This window comes from Dama dama, chromosome 17, assembly GCF_033118175.1.
Source record: "Dama dama isolate Ldn47 chromosome 17, ASM3311817v1, whole genome shotgun sequence".
Lineage (NCBI taxonomy): Eukaryota > Metazoa > Chordata > Mammalia > Artiodactyla > Cervidae > Dama > Dama dama.
This window is the reverse complement of record NC_083697.1, coordinates 19,540,760-19,566,291: the sequence shown is the minus strand read 5'-3', so window position 1 is coordinate 19,566,291 and position 25,532 is coordinate 19,540,760. Positions and strand designations below refer to the sequence as shown.

The 25,532-nt window shown below is 37.9% G+C and overlaps 1 protein-coding gene across 1 annotated transcript in view; it reads left to right on the top strand.

Annotated features, from left to right (window-relative positions):
• ANK2 (ankyrin 2) overlaps nt 1-25,532 on the top strand; it is a 346,470-nt gene that overhangs the window by 166,285 nt on the left and 154,653 nt on the right. The window lies entirely within an intron of this gene.

The window sequence follows — 25,532 nt, the reverse complement described above, 5'->3', positions numbered from 1 at the left end:
TAGACCCCTATGCTATGTAATGGGACCTTGTTGTGTATCCATCTAGAGATATAACAGTTTGCATCTGCTAATTCTGGAGTCCCAATCCATACCCCCCCGCCTCCTTAGCAACCACAACTCTGTTCACTGTCTGTGAATCTGTTTTTGTTTTGTAGATACGTTCATTTGTGTCATATTTTAGATCCTACATATAAGTGATATCTTATGGTATTTGTCTTTCTCTTTCTGACTTATTTCATTTAGTACATCATTTTCCTGTTAATTTAACTGAAAATTTGACAAGTTCACAGTCTATCATTAGCTTTAAGTGCATTAAAAAATGATATCGTGTTTTTCCTTGAATGTAACATCTGTGAAAGATGAATTATTCATGCAAGTTATGTCACTCTGTAAAGTATTTTCTTTCCTTAAATTAAAAGAAATATTATCAAAAGATTAGTAGTCCAGTGGAGAATCAACTATAAAGTGGGAATCATACTCTTTTGGGTAGTTTGCATGTCAAATGTGGGCTTTACAGATCTCCTTAGGGAAATAGGAAAATTCGAGACCCCCAGCCTTATGGTGCATGTAATACTAATTATATAGTATAGAGAAAGATAATCTTAAAATGAAGCTAATTAAAATTTTAAAATAATAATCAAAATGCATCATACTACAAACTTGATCCCTGTTTTTTTGTAGTTGAAAGGTCGAGAAAATATTGCTTTGCCCAAAGCTTTATTCTTAGTTTCTATTATGTATTTATGCAGAAATTTAGGTGTGTATCTTTATAATCAAATCCATTCATTCCGTTTTTAAAGTTTTTAGCCTTTCTAGTAACATAGACCACACCAGAGGTGCTATTGGCAAAATAAACCAGTTCCTTTCTGTCCATTCCTTGGGTTAATCTCTCCAGCTTGCTTTGAAGACCTTTGTACAGGAATATATATTACCTGTACTGTTCATTCATTCATCACACAGACATGGCTCTGCTTGTATAAATGACACAAATTCTGGACCCATAAAACACTAGAGGGTAGAATTTAAAATCAGTCCTATTTTCTTTGAGCTTAATTGTAGGGAAGAATCTGTTGGAATTACAACAGACAAAACATTATCAATTTTTGTCTCTATACCATACTGTTTTGAATAAGCACATTTCCCTTTATAATCCACATTTTTAGTTAAGTGTGCATCAGCATTTTAACACATTGAGAATATGCCATATTCTAAAATCTTTGTTAAATGAAATTCTTTAAAAAATCAGTATCATTCTAAAGAACTCTAGTATATTCTATAAAGTATAATGGTATCTTGGGCTTAGAGACATAGGACACTACAAAATTGACTGCTCCATGTCAATGTATGACAAACACCACTACAATATTGTAAAATAATTAGCCTCCAACTAATAAAAATAAATGGAAAGAAAAAATAAAGATAAATGATTAAAAAAAAATTGACTGCTCCAAAGTAAGGGATAAAAACTTCTTTTCATTCACGTTGATGTTTGATAGGAACCAACGCAATACTGTAAAGCAATTATCCTTCATTTAAAAATAAATACGTTAAAAAACTTTAAAAAAAAAAGCAAACTTTTCTTCATAGCTAGAGAATATCTTTTTGCTTTAGAGCAGAGTTTCACAAACTTTAGCCTGCATCACCTGCATGACTTGTTAAATCACCTGTTTCTGGGCCACATACACCTCAGAGCTTCTGACTCAATTCTGATGAAGGACCTGAGAATTTTCGTTTCTTACAGATTCTCAGGTAATGCTGATGTTGCTGATCTAGGGACCACACTTTGAGAACCTCTGCTTTAGAGAGAATGTAAGAGAAAATTGAGTGTAAGAATATTGCAATAAGAGTGTCTAAATACAGATTCAACTACATGTAATAAATCAGTTGTCTGTGACCTTAAAAAATGCATGGAAACAGAAGCCTTCCTTTGCTCATAGGAGGTTACTTTTGATGAAAAGTTCACATATATGTTGGTACTGTGTATCTATCAAAAGAACTTGCTTACTTTCCTCAAAATTGTCAACTAAGCATAGTAATTTCATATAAGCTGACAGGTATCAAATGCTGTAAGGTAAAAATTTGTTAAAAGTCATATCATTTATTTTGCTGTCTATTAGATATTATATGCTTTGGAGACTTTTCAAAGAAAACAAACCATTCAATCAGTGATTTGCTTTCATTGTCAATGAGGCTGTTCTTTATAGTCACACCATGCCAGATTATAACAGATCTTAAAGGAAAATTTATATTATCTTTGAGATTAAAATAATTTTTATTTGTCTGTATTCAGTTAACTCAATTTAGGTTTATATTGTAGGGAATCCTGACAGATAGCTTCACACTAATTTTCTATATTTTCATATATTTTTGTGAGAAAGTTTTAGAGTAAGAAAAATTCATAATTAAAATTTAGTTTTTCTGAATGCCTAAGTCATTTGATAAGATCTATAACATTATTTGCTATATTAAATTTAGGTAGCCATCACTACCAATTAACAAAAATTATTAAAACTTAGAATATTTTTATAGTTTATAATTGTAGGTAAAATGCTGAAATTTATGTAAAACAGATTGATTATTTTGCCATGTGTGTGAGCATTTCCCAAAAGCGTCATTTTAAGGATTGTTGAAGGCCCTTCTCCATGTATGATTCTTGTCGACCGTGGCTTGTTAAGATACAGATTTCTTGTGTGAGAACAGTGAATGTTGGGTGAATCAGTAGGAACTGTGCTTATTATAGTTGAATACTCCCTTTTGAGAACCAAAAAAAGAGCATAGGAATCCCAGATGTATAATGTAAATTCTGAATTTTGTACTCAAATTATGTCTTCTCCTACTTCTTTGTAAGAACCTAATGCATGGCAAATGCAGAATAGTCTGTTACTATAGCATCATGGGTTACTGCACAGTAGCTTGCCTTTGACCAACTTCTGACAAGTTATTTGGAAATGGAGCAGTAAGGTCATTGTTGAATTGAGAAAGTAGGAAACTCTGAAAAGCTCCAAGGAACCACCACAGAGTCAACATTTACAGACTCATAGGTTATGGAGATGTGTGCCTCTATGGGTTCCTATGCATTCTCTACATAAACAGTGAGATCCATGGGAGGCTTACCTTCCTATGGCACTGTGCCACGATTGGTAGGCAGTGGCCTTCATTCAAGAAGAGTTCCAGAGCACCAGCAGGAGCACTTCAAGTGTTTTAAATAGAACTATGTGATGGATACAAAAACAGTCAACACATGGTTCTTTGTTCAGCAGTGGTAGAAGTGTGGTCTCTACTGAGTCAGTTCTTGGTGTGATTTTAAGCCTTGCCTTGACCATGTAGCTCCTTGGCTTGGTTCTTTGGTCTCCTGGATTTAGTAGTGTGAAGATCTCATCAAAACCTCAGTTCTACCTTCACTACAGACCCCAGAGAATAATTTTTTTCTCACGGCTGAAATCCTATTAAGGTCTAAATAAGCTGATTCTCCTGAAGCAGAATCCATCCAAAAGGTTTAATGTGAAAATTTTTTACCTAGTATTTGTTGTGAACTATAAATGCCATATCTTTGCAGAGTGTTCAAAATATGAACATGTGCTATTTCTGCAAGGATATGTGGCCTGAGAAATCTCCCCTATTTAATTTTCTCTATCAACATGTGTTGACAGAGAAACATTTGTCTATCAACTCTTGTTCCTCATATAAATGTACATTTTTAGATCTTTATTATAGTCTCTGTATATAAAATTATTAAAATAAGAATGCTGCTGCTGCTGCTAAGTCGCTTCAGTCGTGTCCGACTCTGTGTGACCCCATAGACGGCAGCCTACCAGGCTCCCCCATCCCTGGGATTCTCCAGGCAAGAACACTGGAGTGGGTTGCCATTTCCTTCTCCAATGCATGAAAGTGAAAAGTGAAAGCGAAGTCACTCAGTCTTGTCCGACTCTTAGCGACCCCATGGACTGCAGCCTACCAGACTCCTCCATCCATGGGATTTTCCAGGCAAGAGCACTGGAGTGGGGTGCCATTCTCTTCTCCGAATGACTGTTCTAATAATAGAACAAAGTGACTTTAAAATGTGTATTTGGTTTTTGATTTTACAAAGAAAACTGGCTTATGTTATTTATATTTTACCACAGCTTTAAAAACAGCAGGCTGAGTTCTAGCATAGGTGATACCTCCAGACAGCTGAGGGACTTTATGGAGCGTGGGGAGAGAACTCGTGGTCAGCTGCAGCTCTCTAACTTTCACCTTCATTCAGTGGAGCCCACAGTGTTTGAGCTCCCTGGAAGTTATAGAGAAAGGAAAAGGTGACTTCATTAGAAGGATGTCCAGGGAGCTGAATGTGGCTTGGAACAGATTCCAGATGCCAGAGAACTGCAGCCCAATTGTAATATCTTGTACTTCGACTCTTAATTATAAAAAGTCTTTTCATGTGTTATTTAATTTTATTTTTATAATTATGTGAATCAGCAATGATTATCCTTATGTTGGATATGGGGAAAATTGAGGTTCAAATAGGAAAACCAAGGTCTCATCATCAATTAGTGATGGAGCTACAGATGCATGGCCATATGCTATGGACCCCTTCCTTCCACTAATCCTCAGGATACTTCACTGTTTCTCTTTGAGCTGTTGCTACACCTCTGTCTCCTCTAAGGAGGTCCAAGACCCTACTTACCTGCCACCAGAGCCAGGTCTGTGGCTTAATGCCATCCATTCTCTCCTGGTCTGGTCACTCAGATGCTAGGAATACTGAAAGGATTCCGCAAAAGCTAGACAGCTGGCACATAAAGGAATTCATTAGCACTGTGACACTCAGCCATCCATTTTTTAGAGTGTTCTTTAATCAAACAATTTATAACAAATGGAATATTTTATACTTTCTGAAATATAGTTTGTGATTTTTTTTTTGATTCACTTTTCTTATCTAGTCCACATTATTCACTTTTTCTTGGAATTTCTTGATTTCAGTTTTTTTTTTTTTTTTTTTATGAGGCCTTCAGGAACACTCTAGTTTTTATTTTACTTCAATGATGAGTCCAAATAAGATATTCTGATTTGATATTCTTGATACCATATTTTACTGAATTTAGTTCTATTTTCCTTGAATCCTTTCACCTATTTTATGATCACTACTCTTTGTTCGTTAAATCCTAGTAATTTTATTCTAGAAGAAGACTTTTCAACTTGTAACACAAACATGATTACACCGCTATTTTATTAGCTTTCAGACACACTATGACCAGTAATGCCAGTTGCAAGATTAAATAACCATCGATACCCCACCAGAATTATAGGGGTTCATATACCCACTATGCTTCCCAGGTGGCTCAGTTAGTAAAGAGTCTGCCTGGCAATGCAGGAGATGTGGGTTCAATCCCTGGGTTGAGAAGATCCCCTGGAGGAAATGGCAACCCACTCCAGTGTTCTTGCCTGGGAAATACCATGAACAGAGGAGCTCGGGGGCTATAGTGCATGGGGTTGCAAAAGAGTCGGACACAACTTAGTAACAAACAACAACAACAACCGCTATATGCAATGATAAATGTCTTTTCAGGTATGGCTCCCAATAGTTTTTTCCTCATTGGCGCTAACCCATTGTCTCATAATTTGGATTGGACTGTAAAGAGACAGAAAGCCTACACAGTTGGCCCACATGCCCGCTACACCAAATTGCTTCCATATGACCACAGAGCCATTCTTGGCTCTCCAGACAAAAACTCAGAATGGGACATTCCATTCCGTCACACACACACACAGTATAAAATGGGGTCCATGATGACACATTTCAAAAAATGTTTTATTTTCAGCTTTTCCCCCAAATATATACATATGATTCTTAATAAGGGTTGGTTTTTAATTAGGAAAATTGCTATAGTAATACAGATTCTCTGATGTTAAGGTGATGACATATACTTGCATTTGACTGGAGGTAAGATTGAAGTCCGGATTTTTTTTTTTTTTACTCTGAAAATCAGTTTATTGGGTGACTACAAGTTTGCAGGAGTATGTGCATTCTGCAGCATTCCAAGTTAAATGAAGGTAATATGCTTTCTCCAGTTCTCTACCCTCCAGTATGCTTGGAGAGATGATGAGGATTGATATATTTAAAAATTGCCTTGAATGGAATTGTCTCAGATCCCAGTAGAATTCTAACAGTAAATTTACTGGTCTGCTAAATACATATACACATATGAATAAATAAATAAAAATGAATAATGCAATAAATGAGATCAAAAACACTCAGCCCAGGTTGGATGCATGAAACAAGTGCTTGGGCCTGGTGCACTGGGAAGACCCAGAGGGATCGGGTGGAGAGGGAGGTGGGAGGAGGGATCGGGATGGGGAACACATATAAATTCATGGCTGATTCATGTCAATGTATGACAGAAACCACTACAATATTGTAAACTAATTAGCCTCCAACTAATAAAAATAATGGAAATAAAATAAAAGCAATATAGAATTTCAAAGTCAAAAATAAAAATAATAAAGTTGGATAGACTTCAATTTAACAGTAATTAAGAGCATCAACTCAGGAGTCAGATAATCTGGAATCCTGAATCCTGCCTCACTGATTAACCTCGTGATTTTGGGCAAGTTCCTTATCATGTGTGTGTCTGGGTTTACTTATCTGTAAAACAGGAGTAACTATAGTACATAAAGCTAGGATTATTGTGAGGATTGAAGTATGTAGCAAAATCCATGTTACATTGTTATTGTTATTGTTACTCTTTTTGTTGTCAGCTTCATGGGCATGGGGAGGATATTACTCTATGTGGGAAGCAATGGTTCGGTTGTTACTGATTCATTAGGTCTAAATTACTTTCCCTCTTTTTGTTAAATTTATTGATTCGTAGGAATGAAAGCATAGGGCGCAATCTAAGTTTGCATTCACAAGTCAAGCATAGTGTAAAAGAAAGGAGAGCAGGGTCAGGAGCGCTGAGGGAAACCTGGGAACCACTGAAAACCAATAAAAAAAAGGAGAATCCAGGAGAGAGTAAAAAATATGAAACTACATCAAGGCCTTTTAAACAGATCAGAGATTTGCAACTTATACACCTACTTCAATCCTGATTAAAAAGTGATTCTTGTACCAATGTGCACACCATGTATTGTATATAATGACAAGCGTTCTAACAGTCGTGAATTTGTTAGTTGTGCCAGTTTATAACTCAGACATTTGATAACTGGACCAACTGCAAAGACTTTGGAGATGGCCCATCTTTTCCTTTATTCTAATGTGTCATTCATTAGCAATTAAACAGCTTTGCAGTTTGGAGCTAGGTTCAGTATACTATAGAGAAGGAAATGGCAAACCACTCCAGTTTTCTTGCCTGGAGAATTCCACAGACAGAGCAGCCTGGCAGGCACCAGTCCATGGGATTGCAAAGAGTCGGACACGACTGAGCGACTCTTCCTCACTCCTTACTCAGTGTGTTACACCGTACGTACGTACTTTGGTGTTTTTTCTATTTTATGAAATTGTTTTGAAGAGCTCTTGACCTTCTATATTCACACTGTATTTTGTGCTTTAGCAAAAACAGTAGAGGCAATAGGATGGGGACAGTATTCTATTTTGAGGGCAAGTCTCTTGTGGATGAACTATTAAGTATTTGCTTTATTTTGGGGCTGTGAGTTCTTAGCATTCTCTCCTTATTATGCCCCTCACTAATTATTGTAGTTTAGCAGTGAAAGAGTAGTATTAGAGACAGCCTATCTCTCGCACTGATTATAGGAATCTGAGGCCCACAGAGTCAAGTGTCTTACCCAAAGTCATGTTGGTGTCACTTGTCTTCTGATATCTGGTTAAATACTCCCTGTGACTTGAGTGTCTAGCTATCTATCTTAACAAGTAACATGTGAATTTATTCTTATTGTGAACAATCAAAACAATGCAAAAATATACCTAAAAAGGGCTAATTCTCCTTTCCCAAGTGCCACGCCCTTCCTCAGAAGTAATTATTTTTCTGGTTTCTTTCTGTGCAGTTAAACTCTGTTTATACTATTGATACATTATAATACTTCATAAGTAATTGCATTTTTATTGTCCCTTAATAGGATTTTTTAGGTATGTGTGTCTGAAACTCTGGAAAGCACAAGGAAATTTATTGAGAATATTTTATTATTCCTCGATGCATTATTTGTACAGAGATCAGCCATTTCTTCATTTTGTAGAGAGGAAATTGAGAGTTTAGATAACACTCATGGTCTCAAGTGATTTTGTTTATATCCCAAACATTGATTAGCTATATAACCATAATTGAAGATGAATTAGCATCTACATTATGTCTTAATTTTTTAAACTTTCGTATTTGGTACAATTCCTCATGATTTTTTTTCAAGTGTTATTCTAACCAATATTTTTTTAAAAAATGTTTGTTTACATATTGTTGGCTGCGCTGGGTCTTTATTGCTGCACGCTGGCTTTCTCTGGTTGTAAGGAGTAGAGGGTTATTCTTCATTGCAGCACGTAGGCTTCTTACTGTCGTGGCTTCTCTTGTTGCAGAGCATGGGTTCTAGGTGCATGGGCTTCAGTAGTTGCAGCTTGCAGGCTTAATTGCCCTGCAGCTTGAGGAATCTTCATGTCAGATTCTTAACCACTGGACCACCAGGGAAGTCCTCTAACTAATATCTTAAGTATTCATTTATTTTCTTATTTGGGAAAATTTGCAGCGCCAAATATGCAAGAGGCCTGGGTTCAGTCCCCAGGTTGGGACCATCCCCTGGAGAGGGGAATGGCAACTCACTTCAGTGTTCTGCCTGGAGAATCCCATGGACAGAGGAGCCTGGCAGACTATAGTCCATGGGGCCACAAAGAGTTAGATATGACTGAGTGACTAACACACACACACACACACACACACACACATACAAGCAGAGCCCAACAATTTACTGCACATGTAAAATACTACAAATTTATATGTGAATATATTACACCATTGGGGCTTCCCAGGTGGCACTAGTGGTGAAGAACCTGCTTACCAATACAGGTAAACATAAGAGATGTGGGTTCGATTGCTGGGTCTGGAAGATCTCCTGGAGAAGGGCATGGCAACCCACTCCAGTGTTCTTGCCCAGAGAATCCCATGGACAGAGGAGCCTGGTGGGCTACAGTCCATAGGGTCACAAAAAGTCAGACACGACTGAAGCGACTTAGCACTAGAATATATTACAGCGTTAACTATAGCTAAACTACTTATGTGTTATAACTGAAATCTTTGGATTATTTCTACTTTTTATGTCCACTCTTGAATCCATGAAATCAAATACATGTTTTTAAGATATTAAAATTGCCCATGACTCATTTTGACATTACATAGTTAGGCAGCATAATGAAGTGGATGAGAATACAAATTCTCAAGTGAGATTGTCAAACTCTTCTACTTTCTACTCATGTAACCATGCTTCAGTGTCTTCCTCTCTAAAGTTAAAGTGAAGTCGCTCAGTCATGTCTGACTCTTTGCGACCCCATGGACTATAGTGTACCGGGTTCCTCTGTCCATGGGGTTTTCCAGGCAAGCATACCGGAGTGGGTTCCATTTCCTTCTCCAGGAGATCTTCCTGACCCAGGGATTGAACCTGGGTCTTCCACATTGTAGGCAGACGCTTTACCGTCTGAGCCACCAGGAAAGTCTTCCTCTCTAAAATGGGCATAATAATAATAGTACCTCCCTCATAGAAGTTGTTGTGAGAATTAAACTAGTTAATTCATGTATAGCACTTAGAATGATGCCTGGCATAGGAACTCAATGACTGTTAGCTGTCATTATTGCTAGATTCAGTGACAGTGCGTTTGTGTAATAACAGCCACTCTGCATACTCACTGCTGACTGTTCTTAGCACAGTGAAGAATGTAAAAAATCAGTTCATTGATGTAGATTAAGAGATTGCTACTAACAGTGAAACCTGTAGTTCACATGACTGGCTTTTTCCACACGCTCTTCAGAACACTGCCATTTGGCTCCATAGTTATTCTAAGCATAGACGCAGTAGTAATTTACTTGGTTAAGTAATTCAATGATCAGCTCTTTTAGCGTATAAACATTGATTACCTAGAGACCCTTGCAGGTTCACACTAATGGATTCAAGAATGAGAATTCTCATTTTAGATATTCTGGATAATGAACATTGAAGTACAAATAGCAAAATGTGGTTATAACTAAATGTGATTATTTTTGAAAATCACTTTCAGGGGCAAATTCCAAATGTCAAAAATTCTAAATAGAATACCATAAACCTTATAAGTATGGTTTACATTTTTCATATAGTACAATAATAAAAATTTTTTTCAAAAATATCTAAAATACAGTGCTAGTACACCTTAGTTGGAGAAGGCAATGGCAACCCACTCCAGTACTCTTGGCTGGAAAATCCCATGGACGGAGGAGCCTGGTGGGCTGCAGTCCATGGGGTCGCTCAGAGTCGGACACGACTGAGCAACTTCACTTTCACTTTTCATTTTCATGCATTGGAGAAGGAAATGGCAACCCACTCCAGTGTTCTTGCCTGAAGAATCCCAGGGACGGGGGAGCCTGGTGGGCTGCCGTCTATGGGGTCACACAGAGTCGGACAGGACTGAAGCAACTTAGCAGTACACCTTAGTTAGAACAAGATATCAATGTTGCTAAAGTCCCAAGTTGAAGGTATAGAGAAAGTTTAAATTCTTTAAAAAACATCCAGAGTGTTTGATTGATATAAACTGGTTTTCTTTAAAGTTCCATACTACATCTATTATATGGGCAGATAGCACTTTTCAGAATTAATTGGTGGTACTTTTAAGGGTCGTTTTAGTCCTTTACTACTCATATTTTTGTATCTAACATTGTAGTATCATTTTAAATGATGTTTCAAGCATGTATTTAAATTTATAAATTAAAATTTAATTTTAATAATGTAAAAATATTCAAATAGTAATATTAGACTGCTTATGAAGAAATATACCAGAAACCACTGAAACGTCAGCCTAAATGTTAAAATAGTAGAAGCATTCTCATTAAGTTCAGTTCAGTCGCTCAGTCGTGTCCGACTCTTTGCGACCCCATGGACCGCAGCACGCCAGGCCTCCCTGTCCATCACCAACTCCTGGAGTCCACCCAAACCCATGTCCATTGAGTCAGTGATGCCATCCAACCATCTCATCCTCTGCTGTCCCCTTCTCCTCCTGCCCTCAATCTTTCCCAGCATCAGGGTCTTTTCAAATGAGTCAGCTCTTCACATCAGATGGCCAAAGTATTGGAGTTTCAGCTTCAGCATCAGTCCTTCCAATGAACACCCAGGACTGATCTCCTTTAGGATGGACTGGTTGGACCTCCTTGCAGTCCAAGGGACTCTCAAGAGTCTTCTCCAACACCACGGTTCAAAAGGATCAATTCTTCGATGCTCAGCTTTCTTTATAGTTCAACTCTCACATCAATACATGACACTGGAAAAACCATAGCCTTGACTAGATGGACCTTTGTTGGCAAAGTAATGTCTCTGCTTTTTAATATGCTGTCTAGGTTGGTCATAGCTTTCCTTCCAAGGAGTAAGCGTCTTTTAATTTCATTGCTGCAGTCACCATCTGCAGTGATTTTGGAGCCCCCCAAAATAAAGTCTGTCACTCTTTCCACTGTTTCCTCATCTACTTGCCTTGAAGTGATGGGACCAGATGCCATGATCTTAGTTTTCTGAATGTTGAGTTTTAAGCCAACTTTTTCACTCTCCTCTTTCACTTTCATCAAGAGGCTCTTTAGTTCTTCTTCACTATCTGCCATAAGCGTGGTGTCATCTGCATATCTAATGTTAAAAATATTCCAGCTTGTACTTCCTCCAGCCCAGCATTTCTCTTGATGTACTCTGCATATAAGTTAAATAAGCAGGGTGACAATATAAAGCCTTGACGTACTCCTTTCCCTATTTATAACCAGTCTGTTGTTCCATGTCCAGTTCTAACTGTTGTTTCTTGAGCTGCATACAGATTTCTCAGGCAGCAGGTTAGGTGGTCTGGTATTCCTATCTCTTTAAGAATTTTCCACATTTTGTTGTGATCCGCACAGTCAAAGCCTTTGGCATAGTCAATAAAGCAGAAGTAGATCTTTTCCAGGAGTTATCTTGCTTTTTCGGTGATCCAACAGATGTTGGCAATTTGATACCTCGTTCCTCTGCCTTTTCTAAATCCAACTTGAGCATCTGGAAGTTCATGTTCATGTACTGTTGAAGCCTGGCTTGGCGAATTTTGATTATTACTTTACTCTAGTGTGTGAGATGAGTGTAACTGTGAAGTAGTTTGAACATTCTTTGGCATTGCCTCTCTTTGGGATTGGAATGAAAACAAACTGACCTTTTCCAGTCCTGTGGCCACTGCTGAGTTTTCCAAATTTGTTGGCATGTTGAGTGTAGCACTTTCACTGTATTATCTTTTAGGATTTGAAATAGCTCAACTGGAATTCCATCACCTCCACTAGCTTTGTTCGTAATGACACTTCCTAAGGCCCACTTGACTTCGAACTCCAGGATGTCTGCCTCTAGGTTAGTGGTCATACCATGGTGATTTCTGGCTCATGAAGATTTTTTTTTGCGTCCTTTTTCTGTGTCTTCTTGCCCCCTCGTCTTAATATCTTCTGCTTCTGTTAGATCCATACCATTTCCGTACTTTATTGAGCCCATCTTTGCATGAAATGTTCCCTTGGTATCTCTAATTTTCTTGAGGAGATCTCTAGTCTTGCATCTATTTCTCACTTCCACTGTATAATTGTATGGGACTTGATTTAGGTCATACCTGAATGATCTAGTGGTTTCCCCTACTTTCTTCAGTTTAAGTCTGAATTTGGCAATAAGGAGTTCATGATCTGAGCCACAGTCAGCTCCCGGTCTTGTGTTTGCTGACTGTATAGAGCTTCTCCCTCTTTTGGCTGCAAAGAATATAATCAGTCTGATTTCTGTGTTGACCATCTGGTGATGTCCATGTGTAGAGTCTTCTCTTGTGTTGTTGCAAGAGGGTGTTTGCTATGACCACTGCATTCTCTTGGCAAAACTCTATTAGCCTTTGCCCTGCTTCATTCTGTACTCCAAGGCCAAGTTTGCCTCTTAGACCAGGTGTTTCTTGACTTCCTGCTTTTGCATTCCAGTCCCCTATAATGAAAAGGACATCTTTTTTGGCTGTTAGTTCTATAAGGTTTTGTAGGTTTTCATAGAACCATTCACTTTCAGCTTCTTCAGCATTACTGGTCAGGGCATAGACTTGGAACACTGTGATATTGAATGGTTTGCCTTGGAAATGAACAGAGATCATACTGTCATTTTTGAGGTTGCATCCAAGTACTGCATTTCGGACTCTTCTGTTGACTGTGATGGCTACGCCATTTCTTCTAAGGGATTCTTGCCCATAGTAGTAGATAGCATGGTCATCTGAGTTAAAATCCCCCATTCCAGTCCATTTTCGTTCACTGATTCCTAAAACGTCGATGTTCACTCTTGCCATCTCCTGTGTGACCACTTCCAACTTGCCTTGATTCATGGACCTAACATTCCAGGTTCCTATGCAATATAGCTCCTTACAGCATCCAACTTTACTTCTATCACCAGTCACATCCACAACTGGGTGTTGTTTTTGCTTTGGCTCTGTCTCTTCATTCTTTCTGGAGTTATTTCTCCACTGATCTCCAGTAACATATTGGGCACCTACTGACCTGGGGAGTTCCTCTTTCAGTGTCCTATCTTTTGCCTTTTCATACTGTTCATGGGGTTCTCAAGGCAAGAATGCTGAAGTGGTTTGCCATTCCCTTCTCCAGTAGACCACATTTTGTCAGAACTCTCCACCATGACCCGTCCATCTTGGGTGGCCCCACACGGCATGGCTCATAGTTTCGCTGAGTTAGACAAGGCTGTGGTCCATGTGATCAGATTTGTTGGTTTTCTGATTGTGGTTTTCAGTCTGTCTGCCCTCTGATGGAAAATGATAAGAGGCTTATTGGAGCTTCCTGATGGGAGAGACTGACTGATGGTGAAAATGGGGGTTGCCACAAGCACAGGAACCTGGCGGATTTTACTTTACTTCTGAGTGAGAGAGAGAAGGCAATGAAATATGTTTAATTAACCCAGGAAAACTGCATGCAGGGCTGTAGCCTTCATGAGAGACGCTGTAGTCTATTGGTTATGAACCCCTAGTCTGTGACTTACTATTTGTATGACCATGGGCTTGTTACTGAAACTCTCATTGACTCCATATTCTCAACTTTAAAATAGGGATAATTGTAATTACTGCACACGGTAAATATAAAGATGAAGTGGGTTAGTACATGTAAAGTGCTTAGAACAAGTACCTGGTACACAATAAACGCAATATCCTGCTGCTGTTTGTTTAGTCACTAGTCGTGTCCAACTCTTTGCCACCCTGTGAACTGAGTCCACCAGGCTCCTTTCTGTCCATGGGATTTCCCAGACGAGAATATTGGAGTGGGTTGCGGTTTCCTTCTTCAGGCGATTGTCCCAGTCCAGGGATCGAACCCATGTCTCCTGCTTGGCAGGCTGATTCTTTACTGCTGACCCACCTGGGAAGCCCAGATGCAATTTATATGTTAGCTATTATCCTAATTATTAGATATAATGATATTACCTGCTTAAGTTATTGAGTAAGAGGTAAATGGTATGGAGATCACTTTAGGACAACATCCGTTACTTTGGATGATTGTCCATTCTAGCTGTGAGATCATTATATTGTCTGGAGAGAGGTAGAGGAAAGATTTCACAAAAATTTCAACTTTAGTGATTAACAATATATAACTTTTCCTTGATAGAATATAGGTTCAGAGCAGAGGGCATGAAGTTGAAAGATGAGAAAAGGAACTTGCTTTAAACAGCAAGAAAGAAAAACGGCTATATTCGTTGAACACGTACCATATGCCAAGCATTGCTGTTGCCGCTGGCAATGCAAGAAAAAAAATCTGTTTTATCAACTTTTTCATAGTTAAAACAACCAAACTGAAAAGTATCACCTTTTTCTTGTATCTTTTTTAAAATTTATTTTTAATTGGAGGATAATTGCCTTATAATATTGTGCCTAAAGATAACAATATTGTTATCTTTATCTAATAATTGATTTTCTCTTTTCCATTATTTCAACATAACTTAAACCACAGTATTTAACAAATTTTCTTAAATATGATTTCATAAAGGAAAAAGCTGTTCTTTTTATCTTGTTACACATGAAAAACACACTTGAAGGCTAAAGATAAGAAAATTGCTTGCTTAGAAAAATCCTATTTTTTCTTTTTCAACTGTTAAACTAAGCTACTCTCTAGATTTTCTTGGTATATTTCAAGTCCCACCCTCTTAATATATTACTTTATGTAAAGAGCAAGCTATTTTTGGCAAAATCATTTCATGACTAATGTTTGTCATCATCTTTCAGTTTCCTGAGGAAATTATTAAAACATTATACATTTTCCTGAACCGTTTTACCAATTTTTTCTCACCTTCTGATTTTGTAACTAGAAACTGTCTGAGCTCAAGTTACAGGATGCTGTGAGTGACCTCACACAATACAGGCTTTCTCAACTATTGTAGTTTATAACACCAGGAAGGAAAAGCACTGTCTATTGACAAATCAGATTCTAATTTTAGACCTTTAAAGGTACTTAGGTCTAAAACAACCTGATTCTGTACTTACATGTTTTAGTAGATATCCACTTGCCACAGCCAAAAGAAGGATAAGAATTCTGTTCAATGGCAATGATGATGACTTATAAACACAAACTAGTAGTAATCCTTTTGCAATTAGATCTGTTAAGACATCATCATTTGAAAACATAATAATTATTATTATCTCAGAGACCATGACAAGTGTGGGAAGGCATGCTTCAGAAACACATCTTAACAGCCAGTTGGTTGTTGCTGTGTACAGTTTGAAGCCACTGCATTCAGGAAGGACTATCACAATGTTTTTGTTTAAAATCTGATATTTAATGGCAGAATAAGGAATGGATTGAACTTCCCTGGTGGCTCAGAAGGAAAGAATCTGCTTGCAATGCAGGAGACATGGATTCTATCCCTGGGTCAGGAAGATCCCCTGGAGGAGGGCATGGAAACCCACTCCAGTATTTTTGCCTAGAGAATTGCATGAACAGAGGAGCCTGGTGGGTGTTGGTTCATGGAGTTGCAAAGACATGACTGAATGACTAACACTTGCACTTTCAAGGAATGAATGGGGCATATTTATATCCACTTATGAGTGAACTTGAAGGGTACATCTTCCCTCAAAATAATTTGGATACAAATTTTAGCTTTTCTATTTTGAGATCAAGAATTCCATGCACCCAAACTTTTTAAGCAGATCAAACACAGTTTTTTGAAGAGAAGGGTTGCTATTGGTACCTCTAAGTTGCAGTAAGGCAGCCTCTGACTCAAGAAGAATATGTCACGCTCATAGCTTTCAGGAATAGCATGAATCAGCCTTGTCACCTCAGATGCTAATTAGAATTTATTTCCCTGGAGGAGAACTTGCTCTCCGTTCAGTGACAATTCTTGCCCTGACATTTTTGCACCTGAGACCACTCTCCCAAGGAATAGCCTCAGGCATGCTTAGACAACCAGCTTCTGTGTCTTCTCTGTCTCTTTATGAAATCAAGATTCTAGATGACAATCAGCAAGCTTCCCTTTTCCAAAAATATGGCAACTCCCATCATTTCCCTTATTTCTGTGGCTGCCAAAATTCAAGTGTTCAGTAATTACACCAGCTCATTCTGGGTCCTGCTCATCCCCACTAGATTTCTGCAACTAAAGTTTGTTTATTGAAGGCCTTTATAGCCCTATTTTAACTATAGGTATATATGTTAACTCTATGTGTGTATGAAGTATTTTAGGTAACCTAAAATCCTTTGTGAATGTGAGTATATTTCAAAGTATAAATTATAAATAACACTCCAAGGGACACCAAGTCTGAGTACATGACTGAATGGTTTCACATGTTGTCTACATGAGTTTCTGAATCATTACATTATTCATTCTTTGAGGTTATATCTTTGGCAAGTCATGAACTAGATGTGTAAAGCAGCTGTTAAATATTGAGTGTATCATGTGGGGCTGGTTATTTTAATGGATCTGTTTTCTTTCTTGATCTCAAGACTGCCTGGAAGCACTGTCTGCTCTAACTCTGTCGCAGCTTTTTTGAGAGCTTAGATAAGGGTAAATCAACACAGATAAAATCCCGTATTTAGTAAGGGAAGAGCTCTGTATTAAGGCCTTTATTGCCCTACTATTCTGTGATTCAGATGTTACCGAACCTGTTTATATTCCGGAGTTTTGTTCTAATGTCTGTTGGTGTAATATGTCTAATATGATACAAAATGAAACGTTATTTATATCCCAGATTGTTAACGTTGGACAAGAGGTAAGAACTGCAGTGTAAGTCTGACCACTATTGAGTGACTGAGAAAACTTACAGCAAATATTTTGGAAACAAAGAAAAGGAAACTTTTACTTGGGGAAAATTAAGAAAAAAATGTTTGAAACCCAGTGGAGTTGGGTGTCTGCATGTTCTCAACTATATGGTTTAATTTTTAAATTAGCTTGCAAAGTACTTTAATTATTAAATGGCAAAAAGTGACTGACATTACTGAGGGACGCAATGATGTCATTTGCATTAAATATTTAAACTTTCTGGATACGTGTCTCAGGTGATAAAGAAATGCTATTTGATTGCCTTCTATATTTATTAACAAAATTAAGTTTCGTAGTTGTAGCTGTTGACAGGATTCTAAGAAATACGGCTTTACAATTGTTGGTCTAGATGAATCATACATTGTTCTGATGTTAGGTATACTTTTAAAGACTTAGAGCAGCATTTTATTTTCTCAAAGGCAGCTGAGTAGAAATAAGAAAACTCTTTAGTAAGCATTAATTTAATATTTTTGTATAATGTGCAAGAGAAGTACTCATTACCCATTCTTATTTTGAGTATTTTAATCTGGTGAGTCAAAATTCTTTGATCCTTATTAGATTTAATCGACCTCAAAATAATAAAACAATAACCAATTAAGTTAGTGCTATAGCTTAATTTGGGGCTTCCCTGGCGGCTCAGACAGTAAAGAATCTGCCTGCTGTGTGAAGACTGAGGTTTGATCTCTGGGTTGGGAGAATATGCTGAAAGAGGGAGTGGATACCCACTTCACTTTCCTTGACTGGAGACTTCCATGGACACAGGAACCTGGCCGGCTGTAGTCCATGGGGTTGCAAAGAGCTGGACATGACTAAGACTAATGCTTTCATTTTTCATAGCTTAATCCAGGGCTTCCCAGGTGGCACTAGGGGTAAATAACCCCCTCTGCCAATGAAGGAGAAGAAAGAGACGTGGATTTGATCCCTGGGTCAGGAAGGTCCCCTGAAGAAGAGCATGGCAACAACCCACTCTAGTATTCTTGCCTGGAGAAACCCATGGACAGAGGAGCCTGGTTGAGCTACAGTCCATAAGGTTGTAGGGTTGCAAAGAGTCGGATGTGACTGAAGCAACTTAGTATGCATGCATAGCTTAATTCAAAATAATTATTTCAGTTTTAGGGATTTTACTCTGCTGAGGGAAAATAAAAGCACCCTACAGTTATTGTTATTGGCTTAATTTTCTCAATGTCATGGACCTGTGCAAGTAGGTGATATTTTTTGCTTGTGGAGGTGACACATTTCTTCTTGCTTCAAAGGTTTTGGGTCATTATGAAGCTGTCCAAAAATGCACATTTTTTAAAGCACCTGCTACATATACCAAGTAAACTGTATTACATACTAAAGTTCTGAACCAAATAATCCATGTTATTCAGCAATTTGAACATCTAGAAAAGTGTATTTAAAGCCTATGTATCCAATAATTAATTTCCACTTAATTTCAGTATGTGAATATTAATTAATTTTATGTTAAATTTTCATCTTTGATGTTTCAGCATTTTTATTACTTCTATATAGATTAGTTCTACTAAAACATTTGCAAATTTAATTTTAGTTTTTGTCATCAAAATCATTTAGTACACATGCAACATAAAAGCATTTATATAGATTATTATATAAATTTTATGTGATTAGTGAGAAAGCATTTAATCTAGGGGTACATAAATTTGCCATTTCTATCAATAATTTAAATAAAAGTTAGCATTTATATGTGCAAAAACAGTAATCGGAGAAAACCTACCACTGAATACTTTAGTTTGTATTTGCCATTCACTCAGAAATATTTTAAATCTTATTGCTTGGATGAGCAAATTTATTTCCTTACTGAAAATGATCCACTTGCCTTTTTGTAGTTTAACCTCATTCTTAGAAGTCTATTTATATTTTTATTTTTTCAGCTTTATTGAAAAAACGTTTCAGTTTTATTGATCATGTAAGCTTAAGGTGTATAGTTTGGTGGTTTGATTTACATATATTTTGAATAGTTACCACATAGTTTCAGCTGACACCCACCTTTTCATATAGACATGATAAAAAGAATAAGAAAGAAAATAAAATTTTTCTCCTTGTGATGAGAACTCATAGGATTTACTCTCTTAACAGCTTCCTATATGCCATACAGTAGTGTTAGCTGTAGTCATTAGTTAGTAGTTAGTTAGTTAGTTGTAGTAGTTAGTTAGGTAGTAGTAGTTAGTTAGTTGTTGTAGATTGCATCTCTATTAATACTTCTATTTCTGTGATATACTTTGTGATACTCTGGACTTCCTGGCATGTGCTTTATTTTAAACTAATGGCAATATAAGCTTTATTGTAGTGTAGGTGTCTATATTAACTAGGATGCCTTCAACTGCAAACAAGAAAAAACTTACTTCATATTTGGGTAAATAAAAAAGGGACTTTCTTAGTTTTCATGAATACAGCATTCAAATGCAGCCATGCCATGCCTGCTGCTCAGTCCTGTCCAACTCTTTGGGATCCCATGGACTGTAGCCCACCAGGTTCCTCTCTGTCCATGGAATTTCCCAGGCAAGATTACTGGAGTGGGGTGCCATTTCCTACTCCAGGGGATCTTCCTGATCCAGGATTCAAACCAGCATCTCTGTACCTCCTGTATTGGCAGGCAGATTCTTTACCACTGTGCCACCTGGGAAGCCCACAATATTGAAATAGATAAATGCTAAACTCCAGTACTAGATTATTTTTGTTGTCCTCCCTCCCTCTGCCAGCTATTCATAGCCAAGAGCTCAGATTCACTCTTTCTCTTTGCTGTGATTTCTGCAGCTTTATTTTAGACTGGGTTTCCTTGTGGACCTAAGATTAGAGCCAGGCATTTTCTTGCTCAGGGCTAAAATAAGGGAACTCTGGTCCAGCTTTCCATAAGAGAATCCTGAGTCTGACTGATTGGGCCATCTTAACTCTCTTGTCCAAACTTGAGACACTAATTATATGTAAGAGAATGAAAAGTGTTGATTGTCTGAAGTCATCTGATACTCTTCCTGGAGCTAGACAATGAGGAGAGAAGTTCAATTTTGTTGGAATTACATGAACTGTGTCAGGAAAGACACAGATATCTAGAGTATCTCTTAGATATTCCAAGAGGAAATTAGAATGCTTATTTAAAAAGTGGAAGATTTCAACCATAGCATCCATTAAAACTATGTATTTAAATCAACTGAAAAAAAAAAAAAGTGGAAGGATCCTGGGTAGGCATCAACAAATACCTATTACCATATCCTGGGCATTCCATTAAAAAAAATTCATTTGCTTTCTTCAGTTTTAAAATTTCATTTACTTTCTTTTAAAATGCATTTGCTTCCTCTATGTTTATTTAAAAAATTCATTTGACTTCTCATTTTTTGTTTGCAAATTCAAGAACATAAACTGTGTAATTATTCAGTAATGGCTTAACAATGTAATGAGGTATCTATTTACCTTTGTAAAGTAAAACACAGCGATAAATGTTTTCAGTATTTTGGAGTTCTGTGAGAATGAATAGAACATCACCAGCTACCTTAGCTCCTTTGTAGAATGAACTGGTGCTGTGTCACCTGTTAAATTTACATTTTAAATGAGAAAGGAGAAAAGCACAAATCTAAGCTCTTTTTAGGGCTTCCCTTGTGGCTCAGCTGGTAAAGAATCCGCCCGCAATGCGGGAGATCTGGGTTCGATCCCTGGGTTGGGAAGATCCCCTGGAGAAGGGAAAGGCTACCCGCTCCAGTATTCTGGCCTAGAGAATTCCATGGACTGTATAGTCCATGGGGTCGCAAAGAACTGAGGTTAAACTGTTAGTTAGAAGCTGTTTATTAGGTGCTTACTGTGTACTCAGCAGAGGTCTCATTGCTGTGGAAGGTTCTGAACAAGCGTGGGGCAGGAAGCTGCTTTAAAAAGTGTATCGGCTACCTGCAAAGTCCAGACAATCACACAAGAAAAGGTAAATAGCAGAAGATGGTAGGCAATTCGGTATAACTTGTATGGAACAGGCTATATTCTAGAGGGGCTTCCCTGTTAGCTCAGGTGGTAAAGAATTCCTCTACAATGCAAGAGACCTGAGTTTGATTCCTGGGTCAGGAAGACCCCCTGGAGAAGGGAATGGCTCCCCATTCCAGTATTCTTGCCTGGAGAATCCCATGGACAGAGGAGTCTGGTGGGCGACAGCCCCTGAGGTCACAACGAGTCGGATAGAACTGAGCGGCTAACACAAGCACATAGAAAGAGGAAGGTTGAAACTGGCTAAATTCTGTTAGTGACAAATTCTCAGAGGACTGAGCCCAGCCATGAGAAGGAGCTAAGGTCTGCAGAGGGGAAATTGAGACAGAAGACTTTCCACATGGGAAGGTTAATTACAACAATGGCGGAAGGTACAATTGAGTTGGTGAGTGTAGAAACGGTGATGAGAGGCTGGTCTGGAATGACACTCTATTACACATTGAAGGTTTATTCTTAATATGACAGTGGGTAAGGGTAGAAAAGGTCTTTGTCTTTAGCCATGGTCTTTGATTATGGTCAGTAAGGTGACAGTCAGTGCAGGAAAGTGTTGAAAATAGTTTTAGAGAAGTTGGTTCTGGTTGATGTATAAGGTACACTGAAGTGAGTAACTTGAAATATGTAAAATATGTCATATGTTTTCTTGGTAATTTATCCAAGAGAAGATGACAAGAATTATTATGGGAATACAGTATTTTCAGTCGTGTTTCTGATTGCTGCAAAATTCAGATGTGATAAAATACTGTCTGTCAAATTTGCTGCTAAAACACATGGCAGATTAGTGTAGTAGAAAGAACATGAGCTCTAGAATTGGTTATATGTGGGTTCAAATCCCAGCTCCATATTGTAAGTGGTGTGAATATTTAGGCACACTTCTTTTTTTTTTTTTAAGTTTTTTTGATGTGGACCATTAAAAAAGTCTGTATTGAATTTGTTACAGTATTGCTTCTGTTTTATATTTTGTTTTTGTTTTTGGCCATGAGGCATGTAGGATCTTAGCTCCCCAACCAGGGACTGAACCTACAACCCCTGCATTGGAAGGTGAAGCCTTATCCACTGGACCACCAGGGAAATCCCTAGTCATGCTTCTTAATCCCTGTGAATGTTAATTTCTTTGAGTCATATGGAGATATATTACTTATTTCACTCGGCTGTTAGGGTTAAATAGCAAATATAAAGTATGTAGCCTTCTTTCTCCTTAGCACCACTACCCTAAATTTCTTGGTCACTGGAAATAAAGACTGGAAGGATTCTTAGGCTTAAGAGTGCATTTGGACGTTCTTCATCAAGCAAGTCACAGCATTTCTAATGACTCTAGTGAAGAGTCTGAGAGAAGGCTAGTTGTCCAATTACTAGAGAAGAGTCTGTTTGATCTCTGAGGCAGTGTAATTCTGGTTGAAGGGGGCAGCTGAGGGGAGAGGAGGGAGCACTGCATTTGGAGTCATTCAGGGTTCAGACCCTGACCATACCACTTGTGGTGTGCCCTTGGGTGAATGACTGTGGACGATGATCTTCTTTTTTTAAATATTTATTTATTTGGCAGCGTGTGGCCTCCGTGTTGCATCATGTAGGATGTTTTGTTGCAGTACACAGAATCTCTAGTTGAGCCGCTCAGGCTTAGCGGCTCCAAGGCATGTGGGGTCTTAGTTCCCTGGTGCGGGACCAAACCCGACTCCGCTTCAGTGCAAGGCAGATTCTTAACCACTTGACCAGTAAGGAAGCCCCAGCCATAGTTTTAAACGACCTTAATAACATAGGGTGGGGATGAAACACAACGACATAGCAAACACTTCATAAAGTTTAACCTTCCTAGAAAAATTTAGTATTAATCGTTTTAGAGTCATGTAATAGTTTAAAGAGGACCTTTGGAGAAAAGATGGTGATAATAACATATAATATCCTAACCCTTGTAAGGAATCATCATGTTTAGATTATCTGAGAAAATTTATGTGACATTTTAATTAATAAAATGCCTTCTTAACTACTAAGCAAGTGGATAATTGTATCTTTTGTTCTTTTGCCCTAAGCACACCCCTAAAGTACACAAAGTAGCCTTTATTTTTGTGACTGCAATTAGTACTTGTTTGCTTTTTACATCCTTTGCAGCTGCGCATTTGTGGTATTTTAGGCAAATAATTTGAATCATCCTGACTTTAAAGCTATGTGATAATTTGGGGATGCTTTCTAACCTTATGTCTCATAATGTTAATTCAAAAGAAGAAGATGATACATAGTATTTGGAATAGAAACTAGAGGAGTAATTCCTAACCAGTGCTAACTGGTATATGACAAAGAGCCTCTGAGCACGTCATAGCTGAGGCTGCTGAAGAATTCTGCTCTGTGAAAAAGCTAAATCTTGATAGTGACCTTCCTGCAAAAGACAGAAGGTTTCATCGAAAAGGAAATTCTAATTTTGCTGAGTTCAAACCCAGAGTTATTTATGTGCTCAGTCGTGTCCGACTCTTTGTGGCTCCATGGACTGGAGCCCGCCAGGCTCCTCTGTCTTTGGGATTTTCCGAGCAAGAATAAAGCAGTGGGTTGTCATTTCTTTCTCCAGGGGATCTTCCCTACCCAGGGATAGAACCACGTCTGCCGCCTCTGATGTCTCCTGCATTGACAGGTGGATTCTTTACCACTAGCGCCACCTGGGAAGCCCAGAGCTATTTATAGCCATTACCATTTTCTACTTTTAGGACTGATTGTGTAACTTGTTGATGAGTTTTCCAGTAGATATGGAGAGTTTATGTAATTTATCCACTGGCAAATGACACAGGCAATTAAGAGTATTATAAATATTTAAAGCTGTGATTTTCAAACTCTCTGAAATATAGATTGCTCCATGTAAGCAAATGTATGCAAACTGCCTACTTCAGTCATGTCTTCTTATTAATGCAAAGACTATATCATTTTTAATTGCAAAATACTAAAGGAAAAGTAACACGTGACTATGGAATTATGCTGCTCTGTCTTTGTGTTTTCAAACAGTGATAACTTACATAAAACTCGCTATTCTACTAGGAGGGACCCTGGAACTCTACAGTTTACAAACGACTGTCCTGGTAGTCTGGAAATAAGGAAGACATTGTTGAACAGTTGTAACTCACTCAACATCAAACAGAGGACCCCTGTTTAATATTTTATTTTCAAAGTTCTTAGGTTAGATAGCATTTGAAGAAAGTTATATGATTAGAAAATTTGAAAAAAACAAAACAAAATTAGGATCTGAATTTCTTTTGTAAACAAAAAGGGAGTAGTTTAGAATAAGAGTGGTAACAGATGTCGTCGGCAAGGTAGGCCATGGCCAGATCGTGTATGACTTTGTTGGCCGTTGTGTCAGTTAGTTATTGCTATGTAACAAATTATCCCAAAACTTCATGGCCTAAAACAGTAATAAACACATGTTATCATTACAGTATATGTGAATCAGGAATTCATTAGTAGCTTAACTGTGAAATTATGGCTCAGAGTCTCTTATGAGGCTGAAGTGAAGATGCCAACCAGGGCTTTCCTGGGGCTGGGGGATTCACTCCCAAGGTAGCTTTCTGTCTCATGGTTGACAAGTCAGTGCTAATTGTTGGTGAGAAGTCTCAGTTCTTCCTCTTTTGAGTCTCTCCACAGGCTGTTTGAATGTTAACATGACATGGCAGCTCATTTCCTTCAGAGCAGACAACCCAAGAGAGACCTAGTAATAGGATAGGGACTAAAAACCGTGGCCTCAGGAGTCATGCATCATCAATTCCACCATAATCAGTGCATTGGAAGCAAAGTACTAAGTTGGCCCACACTTGAGGGAAAGAGAATTAGGCTCCACCTTTTGAAGGGAGGAGTGTCAAAGAATTTGCGGACCCATTTTGTTTTACTTTTGTGTATGAATTTAAAATTTTTACTTATATTTTTATTTTTTAAGGTACCGTTGCTAACAACGCAGTTCTTCTCCAAAATTCTGTCATGATATATAACATAAGATTTGAACTTTTAGACATTTGCAGTGCTCCTTTTTGGTAAATTTTTATTTTATATTGGAGAATTGTTGATTGATTTACAATGCTGTGTTAGTTTCCATTGTACAGCAAAGTGATTCAGTTATACCTATGTCTATTCTTTTTGGGGATTTTCGTATACATACCACTACATATAAAATAGATAATCAA